The following is a 13,695-nucleotide window of genomic DNA, read 5'->3' on the forward strand; positions in this document are numbered from 1 at the left end:
CGTGAATGTAACAAAAAAGACCTTTGCTTGTTTACCAAGCAGAACAGAGGATACAAAACAATAGGACTTTTGTTTCTACTGTGCAAATACCACGGAGTGAAAATTAAAAGACTGTGCTGTGAGAACAGCAAATGGATAAACAAGATCTTAATAGAATTACCCTGAGTATTAAGGAAACACTTTTCAATGGACACATCAGACACTTGAAGTCCTCTCCAACAAATATGGTAGGGCAAACAATTTAGAACCAGCAGTATGGCAGCTCTTGCTCTATCAGTGCAGGGCTACATGTTTCCCACAGCAGCACACATCAGACCTTTTTGACTTAAGGAGACCATGACCTGCTCTGTTCTTGTCGTGGCATTCCTTATCAACAGTCGGATTTGAGCCTTGGCCTGCCAGCATGGTGCTCCCATCAAGACATCAGTTGTTACTGAAGGAGGAGCCAGGGACAACCAAAGCTACAGGAACAGCACAAAACTTCAACAGGCAAGAGCACTAGAGAAACAGAGAGAGGTCCATAAGGCAGCACAGGAAGTGAAAGTGAGGAGCTCAACAGGGTCTACATGGACAAGTGACCTGAAACATGGGACAGAGGACACTGCTCTGGTCAGGAGTCACAGCCATCAAATCATGTTTATCCTGAAACTACTCCAGATCATGTATACTCTCCAGCTTGGAGATGTGCCTTGAAGTCAGTCTTCTGCTAATAATAGTGCTTCCTCTGCTTTTTCTTCAAGTGATATGAGTCTTCCTCATCCTATCAAGATCAAGAAGGTCAAATATCCCATTCTTCGCCCAAACTTCTCAGACATGCTAGCCCAGATTGACTCTAGGCTCTAGGCAGGCCTATCTTGCCACAGCCAAGGTACCATTTTGACATTTGAATCTTTGTTTGCCCTCTTTTAAATGGCTCACTGCCTTTCTTTAAGGTACATTTTGAAACAAGGCACCATCTCCCAAGCACAGACTCCAGGCTGCTGTAAGTTAAAAGACAAGCAGCTTGTCTGGGCACATTCTCACTGCATAGTCAGACCTGTGAAGAAACCAGTATCTCTATTTCTCCCATAGATGGTGCTAATAATTTCTCTCTCAGATATTCATAAATAAAAAGGTGAGTTTCTTTTGTGGCAATGCTGCAAAGTGAGAGCTGTGAAATGGGGCAGAGAAAGCAAACTGCAGAGTCCCAGAAGGACCCCTAGGGATTCCCATAATAAAGATGTGAAATGAGAATCCTGGCTCACCCCAGCAGTGCTTTCTAATCTCTTTCCTGTAAGTGTTAAGTTCCTGAAACCTTTCCTGAGTCTTTGCAGCACCCTTTTCCTCGTGTGAGCAAGGATGAAAAGTGTGAAACTGGTAAAGGCTTTTGAGGAAAAGTGAACGGGCTTATCAAGGCAAAACAGTGGGAACAGCAGCTTCCATCTCCTGTCACTCCTCTGGAATGAATACAACACCGAAGTTCTAGCAACAACAGTTGCTTAGCATTATGGTTATCAATCAACAGCATGTTTTCACCAAGGATGGCTGGGGTTAAAACCATTTTCCAATTTTCCTTGTTTGTTTTCCCCCCAAATGCATAAAGAAAGATCTGCTTAAATATGCCTCAAACTGTTAGAAATCTACATCAGGGCTTGAGAACTGGGTAATTTAGAAAGAAATTAATTTCTGTACTTGAAAACAAAACAAAAAAAAAAATAAAAAGGAAGAAAACAGAATTTGTAAGTACAATAAAATTACTGAGAATAATTAACATTATTGTTATATAAAATCATTGAGAATAATTGCAATGTTAACAATTTCAGTTGTTTCAAGAGCTCTTAGGAAAATTATTAACTTGGCTGAGTACAACCATCTTATTTTTGTTTTTAGCACACCAGAGCTGTTGCATTTGTCCTACTCATCCCAGGCTAGACCAGGAAAGTGAGAGCAGGAATCAGGCAGAAAACATCCCTGTGGAACACAAAGCAAATGAAAACTGCGTCCAGCCAAGCACGTTCTCTGCAGAGGAAGCAGCACTCACGGACAGCGCCCAAGCAGTCTGGCCAGAGAGCCTCTCTGCAGAAAACAGACAGCAAGGGAGCAAGAGATGAGACTAAAGTCACCCTCTGCCTGGCGTCTCAGAAGGAGCAGTCTGGAGATTCACAGAGAGCAGATCTTCACTGCCCCCCATGAATGTGCTGAGCACAAACATACTGAGGGGGAAAAAGGAAGACCAGCAGACCCAGACGGGGTGTGTGCCTTGGTACATGTGGTACCCCTCGTAACACAGGAACTTGTATTTGCATAGCTCAACCTGTGAGCCCCAGGAGATCTTCCCCATCTAACTTGGGATCTTAAGAGGGTATTTTAGTGCACCACAACCTCTGCAGAACCCAAGAACTGATGGATTCCACGAGGAGCAAGGAAAGGATTTTCACGCTCACGCTACGAATCAAGGAACTGAGTTGACTTGAGGCACAGGGATTCTCTGCTAAGCACAGGAACTCTGCAGGAGAGGAGGGAACTGAGATTTCCTGAGCCTCAGCTTAGAACCACAAGCACATGAACTATCCTGCCTCACTTCTGCCTACAGTACAGCTTCCCCAATAAAAAATACATACATCCCTGAGTACGAAATCAGATGCAAATCCCTTGCTCTACAGAACTCTGAAATCAGCATGAGGGAAGAGAAGAGCACTCTTGAGCTGCAAGTGAATAGAAATCAAGCTAATGTACAGCATCTATTGCTGATTCTCTCATGCTTGAGTTTAAGCTCTGAAATATTAACCACAGCCACTATGGAAGGCTCTCTTTTGACAGTGTGTCTTATGGTTCATTTACCAAGAGAAAATGGGTGCAATTTGAGCCAGTGTTAATCTGCTTTTATCAGAGAAAGGAAACTAATTGCACTTTACCAGCTCTTTGGCACTTTGAGAGGAAACTAACAGGGACACAACGATTTAAATAACCAGGCTTCTTTGCTGAACCTGGGATTCTGTAGCTATTCACTCATCTAGGTTGAAAGAACTTTTCTCACTTCACCCAGACAAGCACAATTCCTACAAGGCCAAGTACAGGGCTGACCCTGATCTGTCTCAAATTGGGTGCCTACAAGACTTTTAATTTTTTTGGTTTTTTTTTTTTTTTTTGGGAAGGTCAGTTCTCCAAAGCCAGTCAAATCTGTGATATCTGGGAAGAATAAAGGCAGCAGTAACAACCTACTGTACACTCAGTATCATCCACACACAGTGCCCAGAGTCACAGTCCCAGCTTTATAAATCCTTTTACACACACTGAGTTCACCCAAACTTCTCTCTCAGCTCTTAAATTGCTCCTCCAGCCCTGCTTAAGGAAGAGACAAAATTCCAACTGTTGCATGCCCCCAAGCCAGAAAAGACAACCCACGCTGTGCTGTCACACAGCCCCTCTCTGACATCACAGCTGCGCTGTGCCTCCATGACACAGCCACAGAGGTGCTGCTGTCACAGATTGGGCTATGACATCACAGAGTTTGTTGTGTGAGGTCATCAAGCAGCTATGGCATGAGAGAGGGGACTGTGTGACATCACAGAGCGGGCTGTGACATCATGGCAGGGCTGTATGACATCATAGAGCAGGCTGTGAGGTCAAAGTGTGAGCTGTGACATTACAGAGTGGCAGTATGACATCACAGGGAGGGTTTTGTGACATCAGAGAGTGGACTGTGACATCAAAATCCCCCAAAGCCCAAAAATGCCTCCAAAATCCCCCCAGAATCCCCCAGAGCCCCCCTGACTCACCGGGGGCTTTCCTGGATCAGGGGGCACCGGCCGGTGGAACAGGAGCCGCTTCAGGGGGCCCTCAGAGCTTTTTGGGGAGGGGGCACCAAAAACGGGGGGGGGGGGAACCCCTGTGGGGCCCCCTCCCCCGAATGCCCCCTCCCCCAGTTCAGGAATAGCCAAACTCAAGGAAATGTAAACCAGGCTTGACTTTCCAGAAATTATTTTTGGCTGGCTTTAGCTGCACCCTCCAGGCTCAGGATCACCGGTGTATTTGCAGGTTTTGCTCTGCATCATCAGCCTGCCCAGACTCTGCTCGGTGTTTCACAGATGGAGAAGACAATGGATATTGTGCCAAGCTTCCTTGCAAACAGCAACACCTGCATCAGCATGACAGAAAAGGAGAAGATAAAAAATGAAAATATTCACCAGTTAGAACAGAGGCAGTGTCCCACCATCTTCCCCTCCACTGTTATTACAGAGGCAAACCTGGGCCTAAAGCTTCCACCTCTCAGTTCCTGATGCTGTTTGACTTCAGCCTTGACTCCCCCTGATCTACCTGACTGCTGTCCAAGTGGGGCTGGGGATGCTCAGCCTGGAAACAGGAGACACTGGGGAGGCCTCCCTGCAGCTCTGCAGGACTGGAAGGGTCCCACAGGAAAGACGGGGACAGTGTTCAGCCGGGCCCGTGGCAACAGGACAAGGGGGGATGGCTTTCAACTGCAGGAGGCTGATTGAAGTTGGATCTGAGGAAGCTGCTCTTTTACACTGAGGCTGCTGAGGCACTGGCCCAGGCTGTGGATGCCCCATCCTTGGCAACAGGGCTGTGAGCAGCATGGTCTGGGGAAGATTGCTCAGCTTGGAACAAGAAGCTCTTCAGATCCACTGTGATGTCACAGATGGGATGTTCCAGATGGAACCTCCAGTGTCCAGCAAAGAGCACAACACAACCACTGGCCCTTGTGTCAGACCAGCCTGTGCCAGCCCTCGTGCCAGCTCACCCTTCACCATGCTCCCTGTCACTCTTCTCGTCACCTGCGCCCTGATGCTCCCATCAGTCCTGAAAGCTCTCTGTTGCCTGGATTTTGTCATCCGTCCCTGCAGGATGCTCACGTTTGTCCTGAGAAAGGTACAGTCCCATTCCGTGGAGGTGGACACCCCCCAGCTGCCCGGCTGGGCTGGAGTTCTGTGGGGATGGTGTGGGACAGGGACCCCACTCTGAGGTGTTGCTACCTCTGCAGGCTGTCACAGACAGAGAGGAAGAGATGGAGGTGGACATGCAGGCTGACAGAGAGGAGGACATGGAAGTGGATGGAGAAGAGAGTGGAGAGGAAGAGATGGAGGTGGATATGGAGATGGATGCAGAGGAGGAGATGGAAGTGGATGGAGAAGAGAGTGGAGAAGAAGAGGTGGAGGTGGATATGGAGATGGATGCAGAGGAGGAGATGGAAGTGGATGGAGAAGAGAGTGGAGAGGAAGAGATGGAGGTTGACATGCAGATGGATGCAGAGGAGGAGATGGAAGTGGATGGAGAAGAGACTGGAGAGGAAGAGATGGAGGTAGATGTGGAAGAGGAGATGGACGTGGAAATGGAAGAGTACCTTGAGGACATGGACATTGATGAGAAAGATGAGGAAGAGGCCATGATCTTGGGATGAAGACCAATACCAGCAGCAGGACAGGCATGTGGTCCCCACAGGCAGAGCGGGTCCCCTGCTGCCAGGCTGGGACTGGGCTGGGTGGTCCCTGCTCAGGGATGTGGTACCCGGTGCATTGGATTCTGGTGGCCATCCCCAGCCTGTGCTGCGCTTGCTGGGCCAGCCTGGGGGCACATGGAAGAGCCCTCTCTGCCTGATTGGAGTGACGGTGGCACTTGCTTTTCCTCAAGGACCGATGGAGATCCCGGACAGAGATGCCACCCTTTTGTACATACGTTGTAGAGTTTGTTGTTGTCTTTAGGCTATAGGTTTTAGGGCTTCTTTTTTTCTTCTGTAAATACGTTTCATTGTCTTTTGCTCTATATGTTCTTAGGTATATACGTTCTATAGATTGTTGTTGTTACAAATATTCTTACAATGTAAATGTGTTCTGTGTTTCCATTGCTGTTTTTCTGAAAATAAACAAGCTTTATTTTTCACACCCGAGTTCTCTTTCCATTTGCTTCAGGCACAGGTAGCATTTGCAAAGTTGTGGATTCCGCTTGCTCCAGGTTCCCAGGGCTGGAGGTCGGTGGGGGCGCTGGCACAGCCACAACCATGTGCTGCTACCCAAAACAGGGTAAGCTGGACCACATGGTGTCGCTTAACGGGGTTTCTAGAGCAGCACACAAAAATCAGGTTACTCAGAACTGTTGTTCCCTTTTCCTCTCGATGCCCTCGTGCTGCAGGTTGGGCACCAAAATCTGTCTTGGTGTGAAAAGACAGGTGTCTGCTAAGGAAAGCAGGAGCCTTCCTGGAAATGGAAAATATAAACCCCCTCCTGCCAAAGTATTATAATTTTGAAATTAAAAGGCTCTCAGGCAAAGATATGGGAATAGGAATAACAGTTCTTTACTAGGAAAATTAAAAAGATAACTGCAATAATACAAACAAACAAAAAAACCAAACTGCTGACAGAGTCAGAATACGACCTGACACCCTGTGGGTCAGGGTGTTGGTAGCAGCACCCCAAACCCAGCTGGGGGAGCGGAGGTTTGGGGGGAACAATGGGAAGGGGGTGGGAGAGGGGGCACAGGGGGAGGTGGGACCCACTGAGGCTCCCCCAGGACACCCCAGGACCCCCAGGCCCCGTCCCAGCCCCCCCAGTTCCCTCCGCAGCCCCGGCTGAGGGGGGCTCAGCCCAGGAGCCGCCGTTGTTCGGGGCTCCCCCGAGGGCGGCCAACGGGAGAGCTCCCGGCTCGGAGAGGCCCCAGCAGAGGAGGGGATCTTGTCCCTCCTCGAGGGCCCTGAAGGGTCTTCAGGCCCCTCTGAAGAGGAGTTTTTCTCTTTTTAGGGATTTTTGGGGGGACCTCACCACTCCAAGGGTGTTTTTTCCTCCCCATTTTCAGGTGTTTGTGGGGCCGCAGCCCCACAAGCCCCTTTTCAGGGGTGATCATGACGGCTTTAAGTGACATTTTTATGGGGGACTCACTGCAAGCCGCTGTAGGGGATGTTTTGCCCCCCAGGGTGGATTTTTGGGGTTTAAGGGCCCCCACCCTGGTCGGGTCCCACTCTAACTCCCCTTAAGAGGCCAACACCACTCCCGTTGATTCCGGCAGCGGAGCTGGGGGAGGTTTGGGAGTCCCGGGAGGATTTAGGGGTACCTGGGAGGGTTTGGGGGTCCCAGGAGGGTTTGGGAGTCCCGAGAGGATCTGGGGGTACCCGGGTGATGCCAATGAGGCGGCGGGGACCCCGTGCTGGGTAGAAACTTTCATGATGAATTCCTGGGGGGGGTGGTGCCTATCTCCAGGGTTTTTGGGGTCCCGGTGGATTTTTGGGGGGTTCCCAGAGGGGGGTTTTAAGGATTCCCGAAGGGGGGGATTGGGCGATCCCAGGGGGAACCCAAGGCTGGTTTGGGGTATCTGCCAGTGACAGAGATGGGGACCCCCTGCCAGGTATGAACCTTCTCAGAGCAGCCTGGGGGGTTCTGGGAGGTCTTGTGGGAATTTTGTTGTCCTGGGATGGTTTGGGGGGGTCTGTGTGGGGTTGTGCAGTCTTGGGGAGTTTTGAAGGGCCCAGGGATGGTTTTGGGGTCACGGGGAGGTCGGGGTGTCCTGGGGGGTTTGGGGGTTCCCGGGAGGGTTTGGGGGTTCCTGGGCGACGCCGGTGACAGAGCTGGGACCCCGTGCCAGGTATGAACCTTCTCACAGTGCACGGGCAGCGTCAGCGTGTTCAGGGAGATCCTGGGGGGCCCGGGGGTCACCCCAAACCCCAGGGGACCCCAAATGCTCAGGGACCCCCCAAACTCCCCTCACCACTGGTTCTGCTGCAGGCAGGGGGGCACCAGCACTCGGCCCCCACCCCCACCATCACAGGGGGCTGTGGAAGAAATCTGGGGGTGCACGGACAGGTCGGGGGGACCCCCAAAGTCCTGGGAAAGGGGGAACACAGGGGAACTCCCAGGAATCCCCACTGGGGGCTTAGGGGAGATCCAGGAGGAGTTTGGGGGAGCTTAATTGTGTCACTATCGTCGGGAAAGGGGACTCCATGGGTCCTCGGTGTCCCCATTCCCAGCAAAAGGTGGTTTTGGGTTAAATCATTATTGGAGTACTGTAAGTAAGAGTTGAAATTTTTTAATTTCATTTTTATTCTATTTTATTTCAATTAAAATTTATTGATTTTTAGTTTTATAACTCGTTGAGAGGACAGGAAGGACATTCAAGGGCAGGAATATCTTTTCCTGGCTGGTGACTGGAATTTCAGACCCTGGCAGTGTGTACAGAACCACACAGACTGGGATCAAACATGGGCTGGGATCACCTGGACTGAGATCCTATGGACTGGGACCATATGGAATGGGACCATAGGGATCAGGACAGTACACACTGGGATAAACTGGGTTGAGATTATATGGACTGGGACCACATGGACTGGGATTGCACAGACTGGGATCACACGGACTGGGAAAAAGCATTGGCTACCATTGGCTACCATCCACATATAAAGGTGGCCACCTCAAGTTGTCTTGATCCTTTTTGGGTGTCCCATCCCCCTCTTTCCCACGCCCTCCACATCGCTCCCCCAATCCCCGCTCCCCTCCCCCGTGTTTGGTTTTGGGGGTTCCAGGCCCCTCCTGCTCCGTGGGGGGGTCCCGATCCCTCTTTGGTTTAATTTGGGGCCCCCAACCCCTTCTCACCGCGACCCCCGCGGCCGGGGGGGCTCCCAGCACCACCAGTGCCACCAGTCCGGCCCCAGCTGCCCCCGCACGCCCCATCCCCATCCCCAGGGTCACCTCCCCCCTCCCCAAATTCCGCTCCCGGGGAGCCCTGGGCGCTGCGGGTCCGCCTGGCGACTGAGGAGTCATCGGGAACAAGCGCTCTGATTGGCTGGAAATGGCCCCGCGCAGTCTCTGATTGGCTAGCGCATTGAGAAGCGCTGTGATCTGCCTGGCAACTGACGAGTCAGAGGTATCCCGGGTGCTGATTGGCTGAAAATCGCCGGCCCGGCAACTGAGTTGTCAGACGCGCCGCGCGCTCTGATTGGCCAGGATCTGTTTTGGGGTGGGGACAGGAGGAACTGGGGACCCCCAGGAGCCCCCCGGCTTTGGGGGTTTCCATCCCCCCTCGGCCCTCGGGGCGGCCCTGGGGCCACCCCAACACCCCCAAAATGGGGAGGGTCCCCGGAGCCGTTTGGATCCCCCAAAAATGGGCTGGAAGCGGCAGGAGCCGCCCCAAAAAGGGATTGAAGGGTCCGGTCCGGGAATGGGGGAGGCTCCGGGGATGGCTCCCATCCGGATCGGGGCTGGGATTGAGGGAGGGTCCGTTCAGCGACTGGGGAGGGGTCTGGGAGTGGGACAGGGGCTGGCATTGGGGAGGGTTTGGGAACTGGGGAGGGGTCTGGGATTGAGGGGATTGGTCCATGCCGGGATTGGGGCAGGGTCGCTCCCTGACGGAGGGGTCCATTATTGGGTCAGGGTCTCTCCCCTTCCTGAGCCCAATCCCGTTCCTGATCCTGTTCCCGAGCCCAATCCTGTTCCTGATCCTGTTCCCGAGCCCAATCCCATTCCCATTTCTGTTCCCGTTCCCGATCTCATTCCCGACCCCAATCCCACTCCCATTCCCGATCCCGATCCTGTTCCCAGTCCCGGTCCCGCCGCTGTTTCCAGGGAATGGCTCTGCTCTCAACCCCGACCCCAAACCCGGCGGGTCAAACACCCCAGATCCTGGGGTCAACTCCCCCCGACCCCAAATCCTGGGTGTTCAAACACTGGGGGGTCAAACACCCTCAAACCCAAACTCTGGGATGTCAAGCCCCACTACCCCCCCCAGCCCCGAACCCCAAATTTTAGGATCAAACCCTCCAAATCTCTGATCCTGGGGTGTCAAACACTCCCCAATTCCCAAACGATGGGGTTAAATCCCCCTGACCCCAAATCCTGGGGTTTGAAACATCTGGGGTGCCCAACCACCCTGATCCCAAAGTTTGGGGGTCAAACCCCCTGATCCACAAATCCTGGGGTCAAAAACCCCAAATCCCAAACCCTGGTGTCAAACCCCCGCAAACCCCAAATTTTAGGATCAAACACCCCCAATCCCCAGAGTTTGGGGTCATGACCCCCCCAGTCCCCAATCCCCCACCCCCCCCAAAACCCACTCCAGCCCTGGGGGGCACAGTGGGGTTTGGGTTTATTTGGGGTCTGCTTGGGGTTATTTGGGCTTTATTTGGAGTTTGTTTGGGTTATGTGAGGTTTGTTTGGGGTTATTTGGGGTTTATTTGGGGTTTGTTTGGGTTTATTTGGGGTCCGTTTGGGTTATTTGAGGTTTGTTTGGGGTTATTTGGGGTTTATTTGGGGTTTGTTGGTGTTTATTTGGGGTTTGTTTGGGGTTATTTGGGGTTTATTTGGAGTGATTTGGGGTTTGTTTGGGTTGTTTGGGGTTTGTTTAGAGTTATTTGGGTTTATTTGGTGTTTGTTTGGGGCAGCTCCAGGTGCAATGTCTGCAGAGAGACCCTGGGTCCAACGCTGGGGAAAAAAGGGGGATTGGGTTGGGAATTGGGGGATTCAGGATGGGGAAAGGTCCTGGGTGGGAAAAGGGGATGTGGGGTGGACAGGGAAGAATTTGGGGTGGGAAAAGGGATTTTCAGGTGTTTCTATGGAATTTGGGAGCACTCCTATGGCATTTTGTGTGTTTCTACAGGATTTTGGGGTGGTTTTGAGGGATTTCAGGGTATTTCCATGGGATTTTGGGCTGGTCTGGAGGATCTTTAGGGTGTTTCTACGGGATTTTGGGGCAGCTCGAAGGATTTGGAGCACCTTTAGGCTATTCAGGGGCAGTTTTGAGGGGTTTTGGGGTGGTTTGGTGGGATTTGGGGTGTTTGGGGCGGTTTTTGGCTATTTAGGGGTGGGTTTGATGTGGTTTTTCGGGATTTTTGGGTATTTCAGGCCCGTTTTTTTTTTTTAGTCTGGGGTTATTTTGGAGGGGTTTGGGCATTTTGGGTAACTTTTTGGCGAAGGAGATCTCCATGGCGTTGCTCTGGGTGATGCTGAAGCCCTGCAGGGCCTCGCGGGCGGCGCCCGCCTGCACCTTGGTGTCCAACTGCATCAAGGCGATGTCGCGGCGCCCGGGCACCAGCGCAGCTCCTGAACCCGGGAACCTGGCATGGGAACGGGGTAAGGAGAGCCCGAAAACACACGGGAACCTTCCCCCAGACAGCTGGGAACCTTCCCCCAGACACCCGGGAATGTTGCCCCAGACACCCGGGAATGTTCCCCACAAATCCAGAAATGCTCTCAAAAAAAAAAAAAAAAATCCTGAAATATTCCCCCAGATATTCAGAAATTTTCCCCAAAGAAATCCAGAAATGATGCTCCAAAAAATCCTGGAACATTCCCAACAAACTAGGAAAATCCTCCAGAAAATCCTCCAGAAAATCGAGAAATATTCCCCCCCAAAAAAATCCAAACCAAACCCCGTTCCCCATCCAGAAACATTCCCAAAAAATCCAGAAATTCCCCCTCAAAAAAATCTAGAAATACCTCCCCAAAAACTAGTAACTGCCCCCCAAAACCTTAGAAATTCCCCCATAAGAAGTCCAGTATTTCCTCCCCCCCCTCAAATCTGGTATTTTCCCCCCAAAATCCAGAAATTCCCTTCCAAAAACCAGATATTTCCCCCCAAAATCCCGATATTTTCCCAAAAAATCCAGCCCCAAGCCCCCCTCATCCTCTCACCCCCTCGAGCCCCAAAATCCCCCAGTGCCCCAAAGCCCGGCCGGAATCCCCGGAATGCCAGGAATTCTGGGACTGCCCCAGACCTCACTGGCTGAGGAGCACGGAGAGCATCAGCTCCTGGGGCTGCTCAGGGAGCTCGGGCAGGAACAGGATGTGCTTTGGGGCTTCCCACTGCTGGGGGAAACGGGAGAAAAACCCCAAAATCAGCCCCAAAGCTGCCCCAATCACGTCCAAAATCTGCCCAAAGTCACTCTGGATACACACCAAAAAAATCTGTCCAAAATCCCACCAAAATTCTAAAAAAAACCCACAAAAATCGCCCAAAATCCCAAAAAACCCACAAAAATCACCCCAAAATCCCACAAAAGTCTTTCCCAAACCCCACAGAAACCCCACCTAAATCCAATAAAAATCTCCTCAAAATCCTCACCAAAAATCCCATCAAAAATCCCACTAAAAAATTCACAACAAAATTCCACAAAAATCCCCTCAAATGCCCGCAAAAAATTTCACAAAGAATCCTCAAAAATCCCACAAAATCCACCCAAAATTCCAGGTAAAGCCCCACCAAAATTCCACAAAAGTACCCCAAAATCCACCAGAGAATCCTCCCACCAAAAATCCCCACAAGAATCGCCCCAAAGCCCACAAAAATCCTTCAAAATCCCAACAAAAATCACACCCAAAATCCCCCCTAAATCCCACAGGAAAATCTGCACAAAAAGTCCCACTATATCCCCATGAAAATAACACAGAATCCACACAGAAAAATTTGCAGAAAAATCCCCCCAAAAATCTCCAAAGCACACAAAATCCACACATAACATCCCTCCAAATCACCCAAAATATCCCACAAAAATTTCCCCAAACACCCCCCAAACTCCACCAAAAATCCACTCAAAAAATCTGCACCAAAATCCCACCAAACCCCTCTCAAATCCCCCAAAAATGCTCCCAAATCCCTTCAAATCCCACCCAAAGTCTGAGAAAATCCAACCAAAAAATCCCTACAAAAACTTCCCTCAAAATCCCTCCAAACCCCAAAAAAATCTCACAAAATCCACCCCAAAAATCCCACAAAGATCACTCAAAAAAATTCCTGCAAAAATCCTCCAAAATCCTCCTGACAATCCCAAATAAACCCTCCCAAAAATTCCAGTTAGAACCTCCCATAAAAATTCCACCCATAAAATCCCATATGTCTGGACTCAAGGGCTCTGACGGGAATTGGTCCCTAATCCCAATCCCTTAAATCCCATTAAAATCCCATCAGATCCCCCAAAAAATCCCATCAAACCCCATTAAAATCCCATAAGATCCCATTAAAATCCCTTAAGTTCTCATTAAAATCCCATAAAACCTCTCTGAAATCCCACAAGTCCCCTCAGCCCCTCAGGTTTTGGGGTCACTTGTTGGGGAAGATGAAAGAGGAAAACCTTATAAATACCATTGCCTGGCAAAAGATTTGGAAAATACAGACACTGAGATGAGAACTAGATTTGAAATAACAAACCTTGACTACTGAATAACTAGAAAACAATAGTATGGCCAGGTTGAAAGCAATCCCCCTTCTGATTAAACAACGCCCTTTACCTGCAGATAGGTCCAAAGGTCAAATGGAATGCTCTGTCTCACCCCCAATGTATGGTTCATCCCACACCTGTCGCCCTCCCCTGAAGTATCAGATATCTGTGACCCCATTGGCCCAAGTCCTGCTCCAGCCCACCTTGAAGCCCCCTGATAAGGTGTGCCCGAGGGACCAGACTCCCTCTTGGACCTTCCCCTGGGACCCTCACCTGGAACCCTCGCTCCCTCTCTCTCCCTCTCCCTCTCTCCCTGGGCCTGCCACGAGTTGCGCCTGGCAACTCCAAGCAGGGCCTTTCCCCCCTTTTAATAAACCACATCTTCCAAGACCTGACTTCAGAGATCTCTCATCCATCCAAACCGTCCTGGAGTCCCGCGCTCTCTGCAGACATGAAGATGGTCAGAGTAACAAGAAGACAGAGTGGCAATGCTACAGATGCCCTGAGGAATTCAGGCCATGTTTGGCATCCTTTAAGGCAGATGAAAAAAATGAACTCTTGCTTTTTTC

At 50.8% G+C, this 13,695-nt stretch overlaps 1 long non-coding RNA gene across 1 annotated transcript; it reads right to left on the minus strand.

The window, feature by feature from the left end:
* Window positions 1-10,323: 10,323 nt before the first annotated feature.
* On the minus strand, window positions 10,324-11,804 carry LOC137467001 (uncharacterized). The gene is made up of 3 exons (XR_010995365.1): window positions 11,692-11,804; window positions 10,874-11,012; window positions 10,324-10,394 (listed from the first exon to the last, which is right to left on the minus strand). It is a non-coding gene; the product is annotated as an uncharacterized lncRNA (long non-coding RNA).
* Between the last annotated feature and the right edge of the window lie 1,891 nt (window positions 11,805-13,695).

Source organism: Anomalospiza imberbis, unplaced genomic scaffold, assembly GCF_031753505.1.
Source record: "Anomalospiza imberbis isolate Cuckoo-Finch-1a 21T00152 unplaced genomic scaffold, ASM3175350v1 scaffold_50, whole genome shotgun sequence".
In the NCBI taxonomy this organism is placed as follows: domain Eukaryota; kingdom Metazoa; phylum Chordata; class Aves; order Passeriformes; family Viduidae; genus Anomalospiza; species Anomalospiza imberbis.